The 25,257-nt window shown below is 41.6% G+C and overlaps 1 pseudogene; it reads left to right on the top strand.

Moving 5' to 3' along the window:
* The first annotated feature begins 6,880 nt into the window (after nucleotides 1-6,880).
* On the top strand, nucleotides 6,881-6,999 carry LOC114677764 (5S ribosomal RNA; annotated as a pseudogene).
* The last annotated feature ends 18,258 nt before the right edge of the window (nucleotides 7,000-25,257 follow it).

Genomic DNA, 25,257 nt, shown 5'->3' with positions numbered 1-25,257 from the left:
AGTCCTTGACAGACATGGATTCCTCCTCCTTAGTGCACATAGCAGCACATGGAATTCCTTCAGACTTCCTTGGTTTTGAGTGAGCGCAACTAGCTGACTGGAGTTGGTGTGTTAGAATCTTCTCACTATTCCCTTTCTTCCTCTGTCCCTCTTGCTGCCGTTACTGAAGCTGAGCAGTCACTAGAATGGACAGTAGGGATTTAGGAAGATAGTGTTAGCAGATGTTAACATCAAAAAGACCTGAGGCTCATGTGTATACCAAGTTGAAACCCCACTGTCACTGAATCAGGTGGAAAGTGACTTTAGTAGTTTAGGCCACTTTCCACTCAAAGTGGCAAACTTAATGGAACGTCTTGTCATTAACCTCTCCATGATGGAAGCTCATACCTAAAAAGGAAAGTGAAATTGACTCAATATTTACCTCTCTATGGTATCTTTTCTTTGATCTTTGTCCTGTTAGCAGCAGCAAATCATACGAGTCTGCAGCAACCTCAATTCTTGCCTCTTCAGAAGAAATAATTCAATGAGGGGCATAAGGCAGAGGGAGAGACAGAGGCAAGTTTGAGAGCAGGAGTGGAAGTTTATTAAAAGGTTTAGAGCCGGAACAAAAGGAAGTAAAGTACACTTGGAAAAGGGCCAAGCAGGTGACTTGAGAGATTCAAGTGCATGACGATTTGACCTTTGACTTGGGGTTGTATACATTGGCATGCTTCCGGGGGTTGCATTACTTCTCTCCTGATTCTTCCCTTGGGGTGGGCTGTCGGTGTGCGCGGTGGCCTGCCAGCACCTGGGAGGGGCTGCATGTGCAGTGTGTTTACTGAAGCTGTGCTCATGCTCACTTGAGATTCTTCCGTTACCAGCAGAGTGTTCCTAGAGGAACACTAGAGGTCATACACCAGGTAAACGCCGCCATTTTGCCTCCTAGTGTGCATGCTTAAGCCCACTTGCTCAACTCCTGAGATCTTACTGGGAAGCTGCTGATCACCAGTTTCGGGTGTTTTGTGTGTGTTGGGAGACTGCCTTTCCCTGACGCTGGCTGCAACCCATTATTATTTCAGAGAGGCAGTTTAACAACTGCCTAACCATCACCTACCTGATGGTCACCTGAAAATCCTGGTTCAGGGGACCCTCTCCTGCCCTGCTCATGTCTGCCTAACTACCTACTGTGACAGTCCTGTCTTCTAAATAAGCATAGACTAAGGTGGATCTTCAAACAGCCTCCATCTATCACCCATTTTTCCCATCCCCACACCCCCAAGTCTAGGCTAACATTTTCCAATCTATCAACCACTCCTTCTTAACATAAGGATCAGACCCTGTGCCCTTCCAGTCTTTCTCCTCTGAAGAGGAGAAAGATTTTAATCTGTCTTTTCATCTAAGTCCTTTAAAAAAAAATCATTTGCTTCTTGAATAGGCAATACCTGCATACAGTACAGAATTCAAAAGATACAAGTGTGTTTCCTTCCCTTTCAGACTCCAGCCACCCACTGCCTTCCTCCAATCACTCTTACTGGTGTCTTATTGTCTTATTCTTCCTCCTATTCTGTATATAGCCAAGGTTCACTGAATAGGCTGAACGTATAGGGCACAACCAGAAAACAGCTTTGAGTTGTTTTTTTCCTCATTACTATCTTTAAACTCAGCAGACGGTTTTTGTTTTTTGTTTTTTTCTTTTTTCCAGCATATCAGCCAAAATCTTTTAAGCGTTCAAAGGCCTGTTTTAGTATGAGATCTAAGTTTCAGTCTTACATTTGATACAATGCTTCTCTCTCCTCCACAGCTCAGACTGCACCTTCAGACCAGGGACCAGCAGCAGAGAAGTAGAGTGTGGTTTGTTACTTCCCTATCTCCTCTTCACTATTTCTGATGCCTCCAGGATTAGGGTTGTAAGAAGCGTGATTAGAGGGGAAGGCAAGAGTCTTCCTTCATAAATACTATTGTTATTCATCCTTGGTGCCCTCTGTGGCCATGTGCTAACATATCAATACAGTCTCAAGGCAGAGCACATAATAGGAGCTCAACAAGTGTTAAATGAATGAATGAATTTATGAGTAAATGGATGACTCGAACTCAGCAAGTTAATAGGTGTGTCCCAATTGACAAAAGATCAGAAAACACCAGCGTATACCATTAAAAAGGACAAACAAAAAATATGCATGCCCAGCTCTGCTTGCTACACCAAGGTCCAAGAGAGAGAAGAGATGAACATGTGCATTCAAGTTATCACTCTGAACCAACAATGACCTTTTAGAAAATGTAATATCCAGGACTGTGTTATTGTAATACTAGCATAGAGGATAGTGGAAGTCTGTATTTATATTGCTTATTTTGAATGTTAAGAATTCTCAGGCAGGTTCTCTCAACTTGCAAACATGCAGTAGTCATTTTTTAGCCCTAAGCCAGACTTCATATTTATCCTTATGAAATTTTATCTTTTTAGTTTTGACCCATGTTTCCCCTCTCTTGTGATCTCTTTTTAATACTTACCTATTATTTAAAATATAATTGTGCCTCCAAGATTTTTCATCTGCAAATATAGCAACATCTTTCATGTGTTTATTAAGTGAACTAATAAAAATATTGGCCAAATGCAAAGCCATTGGAAATCCTCCTCTAGTCTGAGACATACTTTTTAACACAATAGCATCATTTACATTCAGTATCAGAGTTAAGTTCAGCTGCATATAACATAAAATGAATCAATCAATCAATAAGATAAAATTTAGTTCTTTCTCACTTAAAGTAAACCTGCAAACCAGCAGTACAAAACTGGTATAGCAACTGTGACAGGTATTAAGGACCCGAGGGTTTACTTTCTTTCAGTTTCATAACATGATCTTAAGACTACTCAATGGGTTAAGATAGCTGCTGGAGCTCCAACCATTAACATCCCTAATCTAACCAATAGGAAGGAGAAGGATAGAGGCAAAGGGTGTAACTGCTCAATGGATTCTTCCTGCCTAGTGTACAGATAAAATCAGACCATGGCATTGCAATAAAGAAAATGTTTAATAGACATGAAGCTGGCCACATCACTTGGGAGACCGAGTTTTTACTCAAATCAATCTCTCTGAAAATTTAGGGGCCAGGGTTTTTCAAAGATAGTTTGGGCTAAGGGGTGGGGATGGCTAGGCAATGGGTGCTTGCTCTGATTGGTTGGGGGTGCAATCATAGGGGTGTGGGAAAAGGTCCTCCTATGCACTCAGTCATTCTGGTGGGGTCACAGGAGTGGTTAGTGGGTCCAGGTGGAGCCAACGATTGTCAGACCTGCAAAAAATCTGAAAAGATATCTTAAAGGGCCAATCTTAGGTTCTACAATAGTGATGTTATCTGCAGGAGTAATAGGGGAACTTGCATAGCCTGTGATCTCCAGAATAATGGCTGGCAATCATTCACGTCTACACCTTAGCAGAATTCAGGCTCCTCTATCTTCCTAAACTCGTAGTCTCTCATTAGCTTTACAAAGGCAGTTGAATTTTGGGGAAGGGCTATTATTGTTTAAACTGAAAACTAAATGTTGCCCAAAGTTAGCTTGGCCTAAGCCCAGGAATAACTAAGGGCAACTTGAAGGCAAAAGGCAAGATGGGGTTGGCTAGGTCAGATCTCCCCACTACCATAATTTTCTCACCGTTAAAATTTTTGCAAAGGCAGTTTCAATGGGACCCCTTCCTTTTAGGAAGACTTGAAAACATTGGGATTCTGTTATGAAGGGAGTAGAAGATAATAGATGTCAGCTGGAGCATCTGGCAGCTTCTTCTCACATCATGCTATACTTTTTTTTTTTTCTTTTTTGAGATGGAGTCTCATTCTCTCACCCAGGCTGGAGTGCAGTGGTGTGATCTTGGCGCACTGCAACCCCCACCTCCCAAGTTCAAGCAATTCTCCTGCCTCAGCCTCCTCAATAGCTTGGACTACAGGCACGTGCCACCACGCCCAGCTAATTTTTGTATTTTTAGTAGAGATGGAGTTTCACCATGTTGGCCAGGCTGATCTTGAACTCCTGACCTTGTAATACACCTGCTTTGCCTTCCCAAAGTGCTGAAATTTGCCTTCCCAAAGTGCAGGCGTGAGCCACTGCACCCAGTCCATGCTATACATTTTACATAACTAGAATCTAGTCTATATTTAAGAAGAATGTGAGAAAATTTTTGTTAAATTCCTTGTGCGTATTATGGTTATAGTAATAACTATCTAATTCTTCTGATAAACTATCTTAACACTCTTACCCCAAATCAAATGAGTTAGACAAAATTTATCTGTAATAAATTCATGTTTGTGTCTAATTATCATCATGTTAATTTTTTCCTTTTTTCATAATCCATAGGTTTAAATTCTATTTGAGAATTTGGGGGGACTAAAGTCTGTAAAACAAAAATAAAATCCTAAGCCCCCTAACCGATTATGAATTCTCCTCTGGGCCAAGGGAATCCCAGAGAAGTCTGAAAACCAAATTCCTGGCCACGATGGAAACAGAGGTTGGACACACCTCAACGTACTCCCTCCCTTTAGGAGCTCAGGCACCACTGACCAGCATTAACATTAAAACAGATATCATAAGACTGACACAACAGACTCTTTGTGGCAATAAAATTCCAAATTCCAACCTGACTCTGGTGTAGCATCACATGGCAGAGAGCAGACACCAAAGGAAATAAAAATATTTTACTACCAAATATATTTATTGGACATAATTTGAAATGGCCCTGTGAAGCCATCTTTTGTGAGGAACTGCAGAGAACTGCAGGCAATCTTGCTTACTACGGTCCAGCCTTTCCCAGATCTAGAGGAGATTAAGAATCTGACCTCTTTAAGGGTCTAAAAGGAGACATTTACCACCTTTCTCTCTGAAAGCAGTTACCTGGAGGCTTCACCTACATAACAAGAACCTTAGTCTCCACAACTCCCCTTGGAACTCAAGCATTCTTTCTACTAACTTCAAGGCTTTACAAAGCTTAACCCTTAACCAAGCGCCAATCAGAAAATCTTTGAATCTGCTTATGACCTGTCAGCCTCACTTCACCTTCAAAACATCCCACCTCTTTAGGTTGAACCAATGTACACATTTAATGCATTGATTTATGATATTACTTACAATTTCTGTATCCCTAAAACATAAAAACCAAACTGTAACCTGACCACCTCAGGCATACTTTCTCACAACCTGTTGATACTGTTCTCCGTGCCATGGTCACTCATATTTGCTCAGAATAAACCTCTAAATAGTTTACAGAGTTGTTGTTTTTGTTGTTTTCTTACTGACCCATCAAAATAGGTAGTTTTCTGAATCCACTTCCTCTTTTGGAAAGTAGTACACATGCTCATCTCTTCTATGCTGAGCTGACTTCTGAAATAAAATCAAAAGAAGTTCATCATTACAATTGCAACTTCTCCAGTTCCTTGGGTTATAATCTATATCCATTGGGGTTCAAACTGAAACAAAAATACTAGGTGGAATCAAGAATTCATTCTAGGGATTTGACTTCAGGCACTTGTGGACCCTTGTCTTGCATCTGGTGTTTGAGTCTGAATTCTGCAGGGCAGCAGGGCAGGGTGGCAAGGCAGATGCAGAGCAGGGAAGTGAGGACAGACTAGAGCCCCCTTCTGCCTCGCACTGTCTCCATGTCTGGCCCCTTTGGCTCATGGACCTAACCATGCCCTGACTGGGTCTGAGAGCTGGAGGAGTGGACCATCTGGCTGCTTCTGCAGGCCCACAGCATGAGCCAGCAGATCAGTGACATGCCTCAGCTGCCCTGGTGATCCTGCTCCCACCTTTGGGGGCGGGGGAAAGAACGTGGCTCCTGCTTCCCTTTCTGCTTCCAACTGTGGTGCAAATGTCTCTTTGCAGTGCCCTTGCCTGGAACCATGCAGGGCAGGGGATTCTGGGAAATGTAGTTCCAGCTGAGCTAAAAGGCCCCACAAAGCTGACAATTTGAAGTCTTTAAGGCTGAAATCCTCCTACTATCGTGTGACCTATTTTTTCTTAATAATGCTCATCTTATCCTTTCTACTTTGAAGTTTATTTCCCTTGGTAGAGAAAATAGAAAGTGAATAGACAGGGTAATCCTGCTTTTTCTCCGTTACTCACTAGCGTTGTGCTGTATGCACGCAGCAGTGGGCTACACCCGTCTTGCTCCCTGTGACTCTGATGAGAGCTAAAGTGTCCTCTGCGTCCTTGGTGGGTCCCATGAGCCTCTGCTCCTCTGAAATGTCCCCTTCTCAAGCTATTGGATCAGATCCATTGTTGTTCTGAATGAAATGCATTGTTTCCTTTTTTTTTGTCTGTGATAAAATCTGAGAAGGTGTGGGCTCACTGTCTCAAGGCTTATATGTTCACACTTCTCTTGCTTTAGAGTCAAAAGGAAGTCTAATGTAGGAATTCCCTTTCTTTCTCAACAATGGGGCACCGCACCACCAAGGCCATGTAACAGGGCAGACATACCCTTCTGTGATCATTTTTTCCCTTTGAGACTGCCCTTTATGCAATAAAAATAATAATAATTTGGACAAAACTGTGTAAGTGTATGCAAACACATGTGTGTGTACAGTTTATAATATGCCCTGGTTAGACGGGACCTACCCAGTAGTTTAACTTCACAAACACTGCATCTCCTGGTGGTGGCTTGGAGCAGTCTGTAGGGAGTATGGAGGTAAAGAGCAGAATTGACCAAAACCTCTAAAAAGTGTGAGTAGTCTGGAGCAAACCAAGGCTGGAATGGAGTCCTCATAAGATGCAGGTACCTACTCTCTGGGAGGTGGCCTCCTTGAGAACCCAAGTGCAGATCCTGATGTAGTCATAGGCAACATTCTATGGCAGGTGAATTTTGTCTTTGGGATCTTGGTGTCTCCCTGCCTCCCACCCAGACCTTGTTTCAAGAAATCTGTCTACGACCATACCACCCTGAACACACCCGATCTCGTCTGATCTCAGAAGCTAAGTAGGGTTGGGCCTGGTTAGTACTTGGATGGGAGAACACCTGGGAATACCAGGTACTGTAGGGGCTGGGCATAGTGGCTTACACCTGTAATCCCAGCACTTTGAGAGGCCGAGGCAAGCAGATTACCTTGAGGTCAGGAGTTCAAGATCAGCCTGGCCAACATGGTGAAACCCCGTCTCTACTAAAAATGCAAAAAAATTAGCTGTGCATGGTGGCATGTGTCTGTAATCCCAGCTACTCGGAGGAGAGGCAGGAGACTCACTTGAACCCAGGAGGCGGAGGTTGCAGTGAGTTGAGGTGACAGAGTGAGATTCCGTCAAAAAAAAAAAAAGAAAAAAGAAAGAAATCCAAGATGCTCTCATCCCTTTTTCCTGTCACAGAGGAAACAGCTGAAAATTTTTATTCACCTTAAGGGATTCACCCTTCTCCACGCTTTTAAATTTCAAGGGAAGGAGAGAAGACTCTGTAATAGTAGGATTTGGGATATCCACATTAGATGGATGACTTTTGGTGTGCGAGTGGGTCTTCCTGGATTTCCCCAAAATGACATTAGTGTTAACTGTCCAGTCCTCTCCAAGCTTTCATGACTGACAAACACTGAATTACTAAAGAGATTTAATCTGCTTGGCACCTGTATCAGGACAATGGTTGTGACGAGACAGGTGTGGAGGACTCCTTAGCTCCATTATCCTACTGCTCACACGCATTTTCTTTTAAAAGCCTCACCCAACCCAGGACCCAGTGACTGCCCCTGTCTCTGCAGTGTCGTCCTTGGACCCGGTGGGTCTGTGAATACACACTCATCTCCCCTCTGCCCTTTTCATGCCCCTCTTGGGTCCTGAAAGGAAGGAGCCCCTGAAGTACCAGCCTCTTGCTCAACCAGTGGGAGTGGACTGAAATTTTAGGTAAGATTTATCAGGAGTTCTTGCTGCAACTAGCTCAACATTAATTTTGATTGTTTTTCATAGAAGAAATCCTCGGAGGATAAAGGAAAGGGGAGGAGGGTGGTAGTCTGCAAAAGGAAGATGAGCATTGAGTGGACAGCAATAGAGTCACTCCAGACTTTTCAGCTTGAATCCTCAAATACAACAGCTAAGAGGGATTTTGTTTGATTGTTTGTTTGAGACAAGGTCTTGCTCTGTCACTCAGGCTGAGTGCAGTGGTGCGATCAAGGCTTACTCCAGAGCTCAAGTGATCCTCTCATCTCAGCCTCCTGAGTACCCGGGACTCCCAAGTACCTGGGTGCACGCCATGCCCAGCTAATTTTTTATTTTTTGTAGAGATGGGGTCTCGTTATGTTGCCCATGCTGCTGGCCTTGAACTCCTGGGCTCAAGTGATTCTCCTGTCTCAGCCTCCCAAATTGCTGGGATTCCAGGCGCGAGCCACTGTGCCTGGCCAGCCAGGAGATTTATTTTCCATTGCCCACAAAGCTGAGAAAGCTTGGGCCCTTCTTTGAGATCCAGGAAACAGGTTTCAGCAGACTAATTTACTAAAGTTTCTGAGAATCAGAAGAGGTGCTAGGACTGAAGAAAGTCCATTGCAGTGTTTCTCACACATTAATGCACAAACCAATCATATGGGGATCATGTGAAAATGCAGATTCTGGCACAGTGGGTCCGGCTGGGTTGGGGCCCAACATTCTGCATTTCTATCAAGCTCGCAGAGGACACAATTGCTGCTGGTCACGAGCCACACTATGGGTAGCAGGAACATATGCCACCTACATAAACTTGATTGGCCAGAGATTCTATTAGGGCTGTGGCTACTGTTAGGGACTGAATGTTTGCGTCTTCCAGATTCACATATTGAAATCCTAACTCCCAGTGTGGCTGTCTTTAAACTTGGGACCTCTAAGGAAGGATTTAAGCTTAAATGAGGTCATAAGAGTGGGACCCTGATCTGATAGGTCCCATAAGAAAACCTATAAGATGAGATGCCAGACAAGGTAAGAAGGTATCCATCTGTAAACCAGGAAAAGAGCCCCACATCAGAAACTCATCACGCTGGTACCTTGATCTTAAACTTCCAGCTTACAGAATTCTGAGGAAGTACATTTCTGTTGTGACCCAGTCTGGTATTTATTATGGCAGTCCAAGGGGACTAATATATTCACTATGGTGCCCACCCAAGATGTTCTGGCCCCATAACAGGAGTTCTGGAGAACCAAAAAGACTCCTGTGCTCCCAGGACTGGCCATCGACAATCTCTAAGCCCAGACAGGCTGGCTGTTCCCTGTGCTATAGTTTACTAGGACCTCAACCTTGCCTGCACATTGGAGTGATCTGTGAGCTTTAAAAAACAACCATGCCTGGGTCTCACACCTAGGGACTCTGATTTAATTGGTTTGGAATGTGCCCTGGAAAAAAGGATTTTTAAAAGCTGATTTGGAAACACCAAGTGATTCTAAGGTGTAGCCAAGATTGAGAACAACTGCTCCAAGTAAACATTTTAGAGTTGAGGGGAGGTTAAAGTCAGTCAGTCAGTCTCTCTCTCTCTCCCCCTCAGTCTTTCATCCACAAAATATAAATGTGAGTCCTTTTGTTTTAGAATGAAACTAGGGTCTGTTTGCCCAGTGCAGTAAGACAAGATATCCACACCAAGTTTTGCAGCAGGAGAAAGAAAGGCGTTTGTTTATTGGGCACCAAGCAAGGAGGACTATGCAGCTAATCTCTCTCTCTCTCTCTCTCTCTCTCTCTCTCTCTCTCTCCCTCCCCGTATTCTTTCCCTCAACAAAGAGTAGAGGCTGACTTTAACCCCTTAGAGAGAGAGAGAGACTGTGTGTGTGTGTGTGTGTGTGTGTGTGTGTCTGTGTGTGTAAGGGCTGCCAATGGCAGGAAAAGTTACGGAAACAAAAGCCTTCATTGCAGAATCAAAAAATGAACAGGAAATGGTCATTAACGTCCTGCAAATGTTCTGATCTCCTCTAGAGGTCCTGACTCCTAGATGATTAAATGTGAAAGAATTTTCAAAATCAGGCTGTGAAATGAGTCTTTTTAGTAAGGTGAGAAGGGAAGCCTGATTGGGTAATTCTAAATCTTGAAAACTAAAGGAGAGTCCCCAAATTTCAGTGCCAGCCTCCTATTTAATGCAGATCTCCTCTGCTGCTTTCTTCAGACATAATTCCAAATTTCCTCCTAGAAGCACGGAGTTAGTTATTAAGTATTTTGGTAGCCAATGCCTCACGAGGCGACAAGGCTCTTCTATATCCTCTTGGAGCTCTCTGAGTTGTCCCTTCTACCCTAAGTCACCAGAGTCAGAAGACCCTCAAAATATTTGGAACTAAAACACAAAAGGGAAAACAATAAGAACAAAGGGTATTTTCTCCTCTTTCTTTACTTGTTTTAATTGGTATTTACATTTACCTATGTGAAACCATATTGCTCTGACCTTGTCACGTGGCATGCATTCATATCTGGAATGAGGTTAAGTCTTTTGGAGCTGTGTTACATTTTTATTCTTAACCTGAGGAATATGAGAATTCCAACACCCATTGATGATGAGCCTCCATTTACTTCTAGATTTAACCTAATGCCATGCAACAATCTCAGATCCACAGTGCTCGAGTTAACTGTACTGGACAAGGCAACTGTGTTTCCAGGTGGTAGACATGTCTATGAGCTGGATTAAAGATGCAACAGATACAAACATTTCTAATTCAGAGGTGCTTTGTCTTGTACATGGCGGAAACAGCAAATTGCATATCTAGCATGTGGTATATACATAATAGCAAACATTTAGCATATTGTACCCCCATTTAATTCTTACAGCAATCCTATGAGAATACATATTGTGATATTAATAATTTCATCTTATAGATGAGAGAACTAGGTTCTGAGATATTAAGTAATTTCTTTGCCCAAGGTCTGGGCAGTTTTAGAACTGGGATTTTTGATCTGGGCATCACACTCCACTGCTCCTCGGAAAGGTCTGAAGCAGTTCCACTTTATGAGAGACAGAATTATGCTCCAACTCTGGTTAACCTGCAGGAGATTTCTGAACAGGAACCGTTCACAGTTTGCTCAGCTGCCATACTTCTCTCTGTGGTCTTTGTTTCTGCTGTGTTTTGGTTTTCAAGACAATCATGAACCTCGCCACAATTGGAAGACATCTCATCTTTGATGGGCTCTGACAGGGCTGATGAGTTGGTTCCTGGACCTTCCATGGTTACTGTTGGGCTTTAGGCTAGAATTCTTCTGTACTTTCATCTCTTTGAATACTTTTCAGGCAGTAGTTAAGCAGGTCTGAAATTACATGTGAAATCAAATTTAAAAACAACTGATTATTTTCTCTTCCTCAGTCTTTCATCTACAAAATATAAATGCGAGTCCATTTTTTTTTGTGGAACTAAATTAGGGTCTGTTTGCCCGGTGCAGTAAGACCAGATATCCACACCAAGTTTTGCAGAAGGAGAAAGAAAGATGTTTATTTATTGGGCACCAAGCAAGGAGGACCATGCAGCTAATGCTTAAATCCTGACCTGCTTGACGGCTTGTAGGTTAGGGTCACATTTCAGGAAAGCAGAAGTTACAGGCACAATTATAAATCAATACATGGAGCTTACTCCTTGGTTTCGGCCTAAAGGGGTGGGATATTTTTGGGGGTGGCTACAAGTCATAGGTAGATTCAAGGATTTTCTGATTTGCAAAAACTTTGTTTAAAAATTTGGGGTCAGCAGAAAAGAACGTTGACTCCAGCCCGTGAGTGTGACTTTCTTCAGGTCCCTCAGGAAGAAATTTAGAAAAAAGAATGGGGCTCGGAGTTCAGTCCCTAGGTCCCCCTTATCTGAGGTCTGTGGTGGGCAGATCCCTTTGGTCGGGGTCAGGTTTCTGAAAAGCAACTCTGGAAACATGTGTTAAGATATTATCTTCAGTTTCTATAGTGGAACCAAACATCCCACGATTCTAGCTTCCGTGGCTATCGTTTTGGGCTACAATTACCTTCTTGCTTATCAAGTTGCTTATTTACTTCTCTGGGCTAGCTAGGTACCTAGAATTTCACTGAAAGAAACTCAAGATTTTCCTTCATTTCCATGCTTGGGGGGTGGGCACAGGTCCCTAAGAGGGGAGTCCCTGCTCTGTTTCACGTTTTCATTTTTTCTGAAATCTACAGCACCCCTCATCAACCTCTAGTGTCAGTTTCACAGTGGTTCCTATTAAGGCATGGTTGGCTGGAGTTGCTCATCATCATTTCTATTTAAAAACATAAAAATGTGACAGTGTTAAAGTTAGACTGCTGAGGATAGGATGAAATCCTTCATCAATATGGAGCCTTCTGTGACCCAATCTCATCAGAAGATCCTTGGCTTCGTTGATTCAGTGGCCAGAATGGGTTTTGCACTGGCCTCTTTGAGCAGTTTTCTCTTTGTGACAAGGCCAGTGAGGGTTAGGCTTGTAGTCTAGGAATGGTAGTTCTGAATCAAGGTCAAATCTTGGTCTAATTAGTGATATAATCTGTTCAACCAGTAAAATTAATAAATGGAATTTGCCCAAGAATAGGTGAAGCTGATACCTTTTATCAGAGAGACTCCACTGAGACCCCAGATATCTCACAATACCTTTCTTTTTGTTTCACCTTGGCTCATCTTGGTCCTATTACCTGCAGTAAAATTATTCCCAATGCCTATTTATACAACAGATCTCAGAAGTTGAGCCACAGGATTTTGATTTTTTGCTAAAGTATAAAAATGAAGACATTACGCTGAGAAGCTCTGAAGAAATTGTCAAGATTTCTACTAGTACCTGTTAGTGAATTAGAGTAGGCAGCATAGTCTTAGATAATGTATGAGTTAAAGTGTTCCCCCCAAAAGATATGTTGAAGTCCTAATCCCTAGTACTTATGAATGTGACCATATTTGGAAATAGGATCTTTGCAGATATCACCAAGTTAAGACGAGATCATACTGAAGTAGGGTGGGTCCTACTTAACATAATCATTGTCTTTAGAAGAGGAGAAGAGATATGGAGACAGGGAGAACGCCCTGTGACAATGAACTCAGGCATCGGAGTGGCACGTTCACAAGCCGAGGAATGCCAAGGACTGCCATCAATGCCAGCAGCTAAGAGAAAGGCATGGAAAAGATTCTCCCCTAGAGCCTTTGAAGAGAGCATGGCCCCCCGTCACCTTGATTTTGGACTTCTGACCTCCAGTATTGTGACAGAGTACATTGCTGTTATTTGAAGCCATCTGGTTTGGGGTAATTTGCTACGGCAGTTCTAGGAAACTCCTACAGACAGGAAGGAGAAGCTGGCCCTGGTGTAGGGGATATGGGTTTCCATGGAATTAGAAAACAGGCACTATCTCACTGTCTTCCTTGAGGGCTGTAAGTTAGAGGCAGGAGCCACCAGCATCACTGTGTGGGTAACTTTTCAGGCCCGTGGTTCATTCCATGTGGGAGAAGCTCCTGCAAGCCAACCACAGTTCTGCTAAAGCTCTGGGGCTGTTACCTTCAGGAGGAACCCAGGCTCACTGAGCAGCACAGCATAGTTTACAAAGGATCAGGTGCTTGGCTGGGTGCCAAAAGAAATAGCCGCTTGCCCTACAATGTCTATTTCACAACTGTGCTCAGGGCCAGTTTCCCTGACAAAAGACAGAGCACATCAACTTGCTTCTGTGAAATCTAGGAGTTAATGCACCCAGTGTTTGTTCCTGGTCTATTTGATTCTGTGCCACCTTTCTTAGGGTTAACTGACATTCCCCATTCTGATTTTTCCAACCTAAGCATCGCCTACCTCTGTGTTTATGGCCTTCCAGCAAGACATTTTAGGGAGCTGATTTAGTTACCTTTAGTCTGCTAATTACACTAGGTGCTTAATAACTATTGGCCAATAAATGTTTATTTTTGCATCCAGAAAAGGATGTCCTTTGACATGAATGCTGTGGTGCATTATCCAGAATTCTGCTCAGGACTGAAGCACTTACTTTTCCAGTTGCTGGGAGTGTTGGCTGCTGAGAGCTCATGGCAAGTCTCTCCTTAAGCTTTGCCTGAAGCAGGCTGCCTGGCCCGAAGTTATGTCCTTTGCTGGGCACTTTCTCCATTTAATGATTGGCCAATGCAGGAGTATAAAGGCCCAGTCCCCTTGCCTCAAGTAAGACGTCGCTCAAGGGTCATCCCTCCTCCACAGCTCTGCATAGGATGGGCTGAGATCTTTATTGCAGCTACATCACAGTTTGATTTCTGCCCAATTCTCCTTCCCTTGCTTTCCTACAGGTCTTGTTCCTAAGAACATTGACTCCTCAGTGTGCACTCACTCCCTCACACAAATCTGTCTCAGGGGCTGTTTTCCAGCAACACTGATCTAAAAGATCCTTCTAGTTGATCCTATGTAAGTGAGAAATACACTAACCACACTTATTAGATACAGAATCTGAAATGTAAGAGCTACAGGAAATAAAATAAAATGCCACGCTGTCTCTGCAATGTCTCTGTCCCCAACCTAATGGCTGGGCCTTTAAGGTTCTACAGCTCATCAGGGTTCTCATGTGTTCTGAGCACAGCACAGCTCTCAGTAGACATCCATTGAATAAGGTAATGGACAAGTGTTCACAGAATTTACCTTGGCCCTGGAATCAACTAAATGGGCTTTTAACAAGGTTTTATATCCCTTTGAGGCTGTGCACAGTGCTTCACACCTGTAATCCCAGCACTTTGGGAGGCCAAGGTGGGCAGATCACTTGATGTCAGGAGTTCAAGACCAGCCTGTCTCTACTAAAAAAAAAAAAAAAAAAAGCCAGGTGTGGTGGAGTGCACCTATAATCTCAGCTACTTGGCAGGCTGAGGCACGAGAATCGCTTGAACCCAGGAGGTGGAGGTTACAGTGAGCTGAGATTGTGCCACCGTACTCCAGCCTGGGTGAAAGAACAAGACTGTAACTCAAAAAAAAAAAAGAAGTTTTATATCCCTTTGTAATGGGGAGGAAGGTCTTTGGAGTCAGTATTAGTTTCCTATGGCTATATTATTATTAAGGCCAAATAAAGACAAGAGAAATTTATTCTCTCACAGCTCTGGAGGCCAGAGTCCAAAATCCAGGTGGCCCAGACCATGCTCCCTCTGAAGACTCCAGGGAAGGTCTGTCCCCGCCTCCTCCCTGCTTCGGTGGTTTGCTAGTCCTCTTCAGCATTCTTTAGCTTGTAGATGCATCATGCTGAGCTCTGTGTTCATGTTCCCACGGCATTCTCCCTATGTGTGTGTCTGTATGCCTGAATTTCCCCTTTTTATGAGGACACCAGTGATATCGGAATGAGGTCCCATCCTACTCTAGTATGACCTCATCTTAACTAATTCCGTCTTCAACAACCCTCCTTCCAAATAAGATCACATTCGGAGGTACTGGGAGTCCAAAACGTCAACATATACATTTTGGTAAGAACATAATTCAATCCATGACATGGTGCCTCCCACCATTTTCTATGGTGTTTTCATTTTTGGGTTCTGAATCCCAGATTCTCCACCATGCCCTGTTGTAGGAATGCTGGGGCTGCAGAAGGAAGGTGACGGAAACAATGGGACCCGCAGCAGCGCGTCTGAGGCAGAGGTGGTCAGGTTCTAGTTGTTAGAGGATTAATAATATTGCAGAGCCCAACCTCAACCACAGGGCCTGGCTGGATTGGGAAAAGGTTCTGTGCATTTGGTTGGTGGCTACAAACACAACTATGTATCATTCTTTAATTGATGCAAATACTCCTCCCTCAAGAACAAGGAACTTAATTCCTCACTTCTTAAGTGGACGCTATGCATGTAATTTCCTTCCAAAGTTTGGAAAGGGGAAAAAAAGAGTCATTTCACAGTAGAGAAACCTGACAAACATCCCTTCGGCCAGGAGATCAAGGTCAATGTCAACAGTGATAAGTCGTGTTGGTAGTGCGTAGCCTTGATATGATGCAATGAAAATGGCACTTCACCTCTGTGGTCTTCCTCCCCAAAATTCACAACCACATACAACCATGAGGGGAAAGATCAGGCATGTCCCGACTGAGGGACGGCCTACAAAATACCTAGCACTTCTCAAAACCATCAAGGCCATCAAAACCAAGAAGGGTCGGAGAAGATGTCATAGCCATGAAGAGCCTAAGGAGACACAATGACTAAATGTAACGTGGCATTCTGGAGAGAACCCTGGAACAGAAAATAGACATTAACTATAAACTAAGGAAATCTGAATAAAGTATGGACTTTAGTTAACATGAATGCATCAGTGTGGGTTCATGGAGTGTAGCAAATGGACCACAGTGATACGTTAATAACAGGAAACTGGGAAAGGAATATGTGCAAACTGTAGCTCCCCAATTTTGCTGTAAATCTAAAACTCTTTTAAGATGAAAGAGTTTTTAAGAATATAATTTTAAAAGTACCCTTTGATTATTTTCTCTAAGTACTGATCATTCCACCTTGTGTTGAAAGGATTTATCTTTGCTTTCACTGGACTTCCTTGGCTTCCTTTTATCATAGCCTTAACCACAGGCTACAGTATAATTATTGAAAAGGCACCCATGCCCTTGTCATGAGTCCGTGTCTCTAAGGCATTGCTGCCTACGTGTTTGAGATTTCTTTGGCCAGACATGTCTTTATACGTCTATTCTAATTTGTGGTACTCAACCTTCCCTCTGCCAAGATACCTCTGCAGAGTAGTTTTCCACCCGGGTAGCGCATGGAAACACCTGGGAAAGTTTTACAAATCCTGTTGCCCAGCCCAGGCCCCAGTCGGCTTCAGGTGATCCAATGTGCAACCCAGGTCGAGAACCACTGCTGTGTCCTACTCCCCCATGGCTGTCCTCTGTGTTTCAGGGACTTCCTACCAGCCCCACTCACTCCAGTTCTGCTTTATACTCCTACTTTGGTAAGCTAGGTGATTTTTCATTTCAAAAACTTCAGTAAAGAGTTCTCTCCTTTATTTCTTAGCGAACAGTTTTATCTCACAGCTACTCAAGAACAGAAGGCAGGCTGGGTGTGGTGGCACATGCCTGTGATCCTAGCACTTTGGGAGGCAGAGGGAGGGGGGATTGCTTGAGCCCAGGAGTTCCAGACCAGCCAAGGCAACATGGCGAAACCCTGTCTATACAAAGATGAAAAAAACCCATTAGCCCAGTGTGGTGGCAGGCACCTGTAATCTCAGCTACCCAGGAGGCTGAGGTGGGAGGATCACTTGAGCCTGGGAGGTTGAAGCTACAGTGAGCTGTGATCGTTCCACTGCACTCCAGCATGGGCAACAGAGTGAGACCCTGTCTCAAAATTTAAAAAAACCCAGAAAACAAAAAAACAAAACAAAACAAAACAAAAAAAACACAAAAAACAGAAGGCAGAGAAGAGTGGCCATTGTAAAAGTTTGTTTATTCCCAGGGATAATCTTTTTAAAATACATAACAAGGAGGACATTGACCAATCTGACCACTGGTGGGAGGTAAACAATTGATAGGGAAGCGCTTGTTGGTTGAATACCAGCCCTGCTTATTCCTCCCCTACCTCTATTTAACCAGAGAACTTAAAGGAGTAGATATGGAGCGGGAAAGAGAAAATTCTCCATTCTTACTGTGCCTGGCATGCTGGGAGTAATGGGGACACTGAGGCACCCAAGAGGCAAAATTAGAGTTCCCATCAGCTGCTCAACCCCCTCAGAACTTTGAGAGGGAAACAAGATAGAAGCTCCTCCACCTTGGATGAATTTGCTCAAGCTGTTCTCCTAAGATTATGACTTATACTCCTTGGAAATTTTTGTGTTCACCCTGTTCCAGAATGAAGGCTGAATCCAGAAAAGCTTCACCCCGCTCCCTTCTCCAACATGACACAGAATAAAGAGGGTCAGAGTACGGGTATTTTATCGTTTTAACCTGAACCCTGGAAGCCAAAGGACAGACCTGCACAGGATTATCTTCCACAAGTATGGGTAATCACTTTGACCTATTGACTCTGCATCTGGTCAAGCACTCCAGAATGCCATGGACAGCTATAGGATTCCTCACTGAGCAAATGTTGACTTACCCTGTGGTTCTCCTGACACTATTATAAAGTCTATTCCATCAGAGACTAAGTTGTTAAAAAATGAAGAACTTGGTTTTAGTTTATTGTCTGTTGTACGAGGAGTATTTATGGAAAATTGCAATATTACTATTCCACATGAACCAATCAATATACCGCCACTTTCACAAGTTAAAATTGGGAAAAAAGATGGTCTTTGTTTTAGAAAGTGCTAATATCTTATTCTTTTTTTCAATTTTCTGTTATATGCTTAAGAAGCTCTTGTACTGTCCCTTAATTTTGCTATAAAATATCCTTTACATTAAATATTATAACAAAGACAAAAACTAATTTGGTCTGCATAATACCTTCTCTCTCAACCTAAATGTCCATCAACAGATGATTGGATAAAGAAAATGTTACATATATGTGTACATATATATACATATTTTTGACTTTCAATGTCCTTGTTATGCATACACACACACACACATATGCGCACACACACAGACACACATACATACAAACCATGGAGTACTACTCAGTCATAAAAAAGAATGAATCATGTCTTTTGCAGTAACATGGGTAGAACTGGAGGACATAATATCTTAAGTGAAACGACTCAGAAACAGAAAGTCAAACACTGTATGTTCTTACTTATAAGCAGGAGCCAAATAATGTTTACAGATGAACACAGAGTATGGAATAATAATTATTGGAGACTCTGAAAGGTGGGAAGGTGGGAGGGTGAGGGATGAGAAATTTCTTAATGGAAGGTTACACTGAAAGTCCAGACTTCATCACTACATAATGTATCCATGTAACAAAACTACACTTGTACCTTTTACATTTATACAAATTTTTTTAAAAATGATTTCAAATGATGTTTAAATGAATTACATATATACCCTAACTTGTTTTGTTCATTTTCTTTTTCCTTCCAATCTTTAAAAAAAAGTTTTTATATAATACAAACACATTTCCAACATTAAATATCCTTAAATCTTTAAAGTTGAAGACAAAAACATAATACCAAAAAGCAAAGACAATGTTTGATCCAAATAACACATCTTACATTTTCTAAATGAAGGTGTTTATCATTGTAATTTGCACAACTGATTTACTGCATTTTCCAGTATTTCTGCCGCTTGACTGTATCTGCTGACTAAAGTTAATTCTGTTAACGGTTATTATCCTAAAGGTTTTTTTTTTGTAGTTTCTAAATTGGTTTAATTTGGAGAAAGAACATATGCTGTAGATAAAATAACAATGAAAGAACATATTTTAGTAAAATTTACGTGCTTGTCACTCTATGTTATAATAAATGTTTCATCTAATTTTCAGATTGTTGTAATCTTTTCACTATCACTTGTTCACGAGTTTATGCAAAGCGATAATACTTTGATAAATGATTCTTTACACACTTGAAAATTTTTTTGTGCTTTCTGAGTGTTTATCATAATGAATCTTTTAAATAACTATTTTATTAAAGGCAAATTCAACTGAAGAATAGTTTTGCTTATGTTGAGTTGCATTTTGCAATATTGTCATGATAATGACTTAATGAGGCTCTGCTTTTCTGATTATTTCTTGAATTAGAAAAGTAATATTTGCTCATGTTTTAAAAACTGCTCCTGAATCACTGTCTTTTAATAAAGTTTTTAAAAACTGTTTTTATTGAAGTATGGTCCATACAGAAAATGCACAAATCATGAGTATAGCTCAGTGAATTATAACAAATTGAATGCTCCAGTGAACAACCATGAAGGTCAAGGTAAAAAATATTACCAGCACACCCACATTTCTCTTTGTGCCCATTCCAACGACTGCATTCTCTTTCCTCAAAACTTCCCCCTCCTCAAAAAACAAAACAACAACAAAAACCCACAACTGTGCTGACTTGTAACTCTTTAGTTTTTCTGTCTGTACTTTATATGAATGGAATCATACTATATAATCTCTTTCATGTCTGGCTTCTTCACCGGTCCTAATGTTTGTAAAATGCATTTGTATCACGAGTGCAGGTAATTGCATTTATTATCTTTATTTCAATTTCATTGTATGACTGTACCACAACTAAGCTATCTATTCTACTATTGATAGACATTTTGGTTATTTTCAGGCTGGGGCTTGTGATGGTTAATTTTATGTGTCAACTTGACTGAGCTATGGGGTGCCCAGATATTTTGTTAAACACTATTCTGGGCATTCCTGGATGAGATTAACATTGCATCATTAGACTGAGTAAAGCAGATTGCCCTCCCTAATGTGGGTGGCCCTCATGCAATCACTTGAACGCCTGAATAATAATTTTTTTAAAAAGGTGATCTTCCGCTGGCTAAGTGATAATTCCTCCTGCCTACTGGTCTTTAAATTGAGACATTGGCTTTTTCCTGCCTTTGGACTTGAACCAAAACATCAGTTCTTCCTGGGTGTGGAGCTGCATCATTGGCTCTCTGGGTCCCAGGCCTTCAGATTGAGACTGGAACTTACACCATTGGTTCTTCTGAGTCTCCAGCTTGCCTAGGGCAGATTTGGGACTTGTCAGCCTCCATAATTGCATAAGCCAATTCCTTATAATAAAACTCCTTCTACATATACAAATCCTATTGGTTCTATTTCCCTGGAGAACTCTAATTCAGGGCTCTTATTAATAATAGTACTGTGAGCATTTTTTTGGGGGGGGGGATGGGGTCTCACTCTGTTGCACAGGCTGGAGTGCAATGCTGTGATCTTGGCTCACTGCAACCCCTGCTTCCCCAGTTCAAGCGATCCTCCTGCCTCAGCCTCCTCAGTAGCTGGGACTACAGGTGCATGCCACCATGCCTAGCTAATTTTTATATTTTTAGCAGAGACGAGTTTTCACCAGGTTGGCCAGGCTGGTCTCAAACTCCTGACCTCAGGTGATCCACCCACTTTGGCCTCCCAAAGTGCTGGGATTACAGGTGTGAGCCACCACGCCCGGCCCTGTGAGCATTTTTGAACCTGTCTTTTGGTGTATTTGAGGCATTTCTCTTAGCTATATGTCTAGGAGGGGATTTCTAGGTTAAAAGGTAAGCATATGCTTAACTTTAGTAGATACTAATAGTTTTCCAAAGTGGTTATTATGCCGGCTCTTTGCCATCCCTACCTTGCTCACCAGGAGAGTATGAGTGTCTACCTTGCTCCACAGTGAGACCAGCTTTGTGTCGGTTTGGTTTGTCAGTCTTTCAAGTTTTGTCCATTCTGTGAGGTGTGTACAGGTACTGCATTTTGGGTTTAATTTGCATTTCTCTGGTGACTAATGAGGTTGAGACATTTGTCTATCTCCTGTGAAGTGTCTGTTCAAATCTTGTTTTCTCTTTATCTTTACCTCGATATGTATAATAAATTTTAAAAATCACTTACTGATTTCCTCTTCTCTAAATTATTTAAATTCTTCACTTGTTAAAGGTAGTGTTTTTGTCTACTCATTATCAAAGATGAAAATTTTATTTCACCTATTCTATCTCTAGAATTTCTCCACCTCACAATGTGTGTTAGTTATAATTCTTCTAGGCTTTGTCTTAAAATTTTAAGTGATGCACTTAAACTTCTGTTTTGTGATCAAATATAGAATCTGTGGATTCCTCACTATATAAAAGAAGTCACCTGGAAAAGTCCTTGGCACGTAGCAGGGCTTCAGCAAATACTTGCTGAAGAAACAGAGGGAGAGAAAGGATAAGAGAGAAAGGATGAGAGATAAGTAGTAGATAGGGAGTACATCCATATTTTTCTCCCCCATTCCCATGCATTTATGTCAGTAATATAATTTTGTTTATATATTGAAGGTTTGTAAAATTTACATTTTGATCTATATTATGGTTGCCTTCCACATTTTATCTATAGGCTGGTTTTAAAAATTCAAACTAAAAAACAGTATATGATCATGTGATCACGATGACCAATTGTATCCCCCAAAATGGCTACAGCAGTATTTTCAGTCCCACGTGATCTTCCAAAGCCTTGCCACTCTCCCATCAAGAGCTAGAATCTAACTCCCCTTCCTTTGAGCCCCAGTGGGTTTCTGTTGACTACCTGGCCTAATAAAGTCCAGTGCCACTGATGCTCTGTGACTTAGTCCAGATATAACAGGCAACATAGCTTCAGCCTGATTCTTTCTTGGAGACCTGAGCCATGTCTGGCTACACTGAAGTTGCATGCTGGAAGGCCACATGGTCACAGAGAGATGCCAAAGAATTCCCAGCTGTCCTAGCCCTCAGCTGTCCAGCTCTCTTCTTCCCAGTCCAGGCACCAGACCTGTGCACACAGAAGCCTTCAAGATGACTCTAGGACCAGCCTCCATTGCACTGCAACCTCACAAGACACTTTGCACCAGAATCATCACCCAGTTGAGCTACTCCCAAATTTCTTGCCCACAGAAACCATGAGAGAGAATAAATGATTGTTGTCTTAAGCCATTATGTTCTGAGGCAATGTGTTATGTAGCAGTAGATAACTAGTTCAATCACTTACTGTAAAACCAGTTAGCACGGTTGAACCCATAGAGAAAAAGGAATATTGTTCTATTTTATTAAACTTGTGCCACTCACAGAAAAATATTTTAAACTCAAAATCAAATTAATGCTCTCTTCTTACTCTACTCAAAACTATGCCATATTTTCATTTACTTCATATCTGAAAACAACTGCTTTGTACAGCTTTAAAAAATTTTTTTTCAGTTTTTATCTGGCTTTCATTTTCTTTGTAAACAGGAAAGATAGTTGCTTTATATTTCGTATTAGAATCTATCTTCTTCTTGAAGGCATTCTTCACACAGTTCTCTGGTCTATTCACACTGACTGCCACATAGCTGCTATCAAACTGGGATTTCATGTCAGTACTGTCTAGATTAGCACCCAGTATTTTTGGGTCTCTTTCTTGGATTCCTTTGTTCTATTAGAACATACACTAAGGGCTGGGCTTGGTGGCTTGTGCCTGTAATCTCAGCACCTTGGGAGGCTGAGGCCGGAGGATTTCTTGAGGCCAGGAGTTTGAGACCAGCTTGGGCAACATAGCAAGACCCTATCTAAAAAAAAAAAAAAAAAAAAAATTTGCTGTGCATAGTGGTGCACACTTGTCCTAGCTACTCAGGAGGCTGAGATGAGAGGATCACTTGAGCCCAAAAGTTGGAGGCTGCAGGGAGCCATCATTGTACCACTGCACTCCAGCCTGAGCAACAGAGCAAGACCTTGTTTCTAAAAATAGATTTTTAAATTTAAAAATAAAAATAGATAAAAAACAAATAACACTCATTTTTAAGGATGCATAAATCATAAAGTTTCTGAATCATTGCATATCTTGCAGTCTTCTCAATTTTGCCCTTACTCTTCATTGTTTAGCCTCCAATCATCTAGTCCCCAGTCATTCTCCCTCAATATTTTAAAGACATGACTCCACTGTCTACTAGCTTTCAGTGTTGCAGGACAAGGTCTATTGTCCATCTTATATTTGTTCTTTGGAGGTCATCTATTTTTCTCTCTGAAAAACCCTGGGATTTTCTCTTTAGCCTTAGTGTTCTAAAATTTATACAGACATGTCTAAGTATGGGCGACTGTCATTTTATTCAAATGCTTGACATTTGTTGGGCTTTTTCAAATCAAAGACCTGAGTCTTTTTTCAGAGCAAAGCAATTTTCTTTTTTGTGTCTTGGATTACATTCTCCCTTGCATTGTTTCTAGAACTCCTTTAAGATAAACACTGGGCCTCTGTATCTATTTTCACGGATGTAATTTTTATGTCTTTTTCTTTTTATATCTGGTCTTCTGGGAAATGCCCTTTTTCAACAATGTCCCTAATTTGGTCTTCAGCTTTCATTCTGTTTAGATTTATCATTGATTTAAAAACAAAATTTGACCATCATTTTAAATTTGCAATAACTTTTTCTTGTTCTCTAATTGATCCCCTTTGCCTTCAAAGCAGCCAGTACTTGTTTTATAGATGCAATAACTTCTCAAATCTCTCTGAGGATAAACATAAGTTTAATCTTATTGTTTTTTTCTGTTTCTTCAGAAATGATCTGTGTTCAGCTCCATATTTCTCTTACCTCTCATTCATCAAATGCCTGGAGATCCTTTGTTGATCATTCATATGTATAATTGAAGAATTCTGTTGATTACATAGGTCATATAAGATGTGTTTCATGAAGAGCTGTGTTTATTTGAAAGGCTATTTTTGAATGGGAAGGCTGATCATGATTCTGTGTAAGCGGACGGCTCTGCCACAGTCAAGTTTCATCTAGCCAGCAAGTTCAGTGCTATTACAATTGTCCAAAGGGGAAGGACTTTATCTATATGCAGGGTGGAACTACACTTTGGACTGGAGCTGGGTTTCTGTTTATTGTAGAGGCTCTAAATCCTTTCAGGCTGGACAATACTTCTGTCACTACTCAAGCCCCACATCCCTCCTATAGAAAGTCTGCTTTCTACAGAATATACTCATTGGTGCTCCAGCTGGGGGAAAACAGCTTCTCTATATATGGAGTGGGGAGGGTGGGCCTGGCTGGCCCAGCTGTTCTGTGGTTTGTCTCTTCTGTGGTTACCTAACCTGATCACTGCTCTAGGTCCATGTTTGTTCTTTTTCACTCATTGGCTCCAAGCTTGGAGCCTCTCTAGGTAAGGACTATGAGTGAAGTCGTCTCACTTACATGTTGATGGCTTGTATATTACTCTGCTTTGGTATATCTATATGGATCATATGCTTGCTGACTCTTGGAAATTTATCCAAGTCATTAACATTTCTGCTGATGACACTCTTTCTGTTTCAGCATTCTAATAGACTTATTCATCCTTTATATATCTTTATTCTCATTTCAATAGGATCTTGGAAGAAAGAGTAGGCAAATATGCATGCTCTGTGTGCCTTCTTGAACTGGGATTGTCCAAAAAATTCCTAAATTTTTTAATTACCTAAAAATATTTTATTTAGGCAATAAAGCATTTCTATATTTCCCTGAATCAGAGAAGATAGAATTATGTTACTGTTTCTAATGGAAAAACTGTGGATTCAGAAAGTCAGATGAATAATCTTGTCCACTATTGATATGGTTTGGACTTGTGTCCCTATCCAAATCTCATGTCGAATTGTAACTCCCCAATCTTGCAGGAGGGGCCCAGTGGGAGGTGATTGGATCAGGGAGTTGGATTTCCCCTTTGCTGTTCTCATGATAGTGAGTGAGTTCTTACAAAATCTGGTTGTTTAAAAGTGTGTGGCACCTCCCTCTTTGCTCTCTTCCTCCTGCTTCAGACATGTAGGATGTGCCTGCTTCCCTTTCATCTTCCACCATGATTGTAAGGTTCCCGAGGCCTCCCCAGTCATACTTCCTCTACAGCCTACAGAACTGTGAGTCAATTAAA

This window comes from Macaca mulatta, chromosome 4 (assembly GCF_049350105.2).
Source record: "Macaca mulatta isolate MMU2019108-1 chromosome 4, T2T-MMU8v2.0, whole genome shotgun sequence".
NCBI lineage: Eukaryota > Metazoa > Chordata > Mammalia > Primates > Cercopithecidae > Macaca > Macaca mulatta.
Note: the sequence above shows the minus strand (reverse complement) of the source record. Positions and strands in the feature narration are given on the sequence as shown.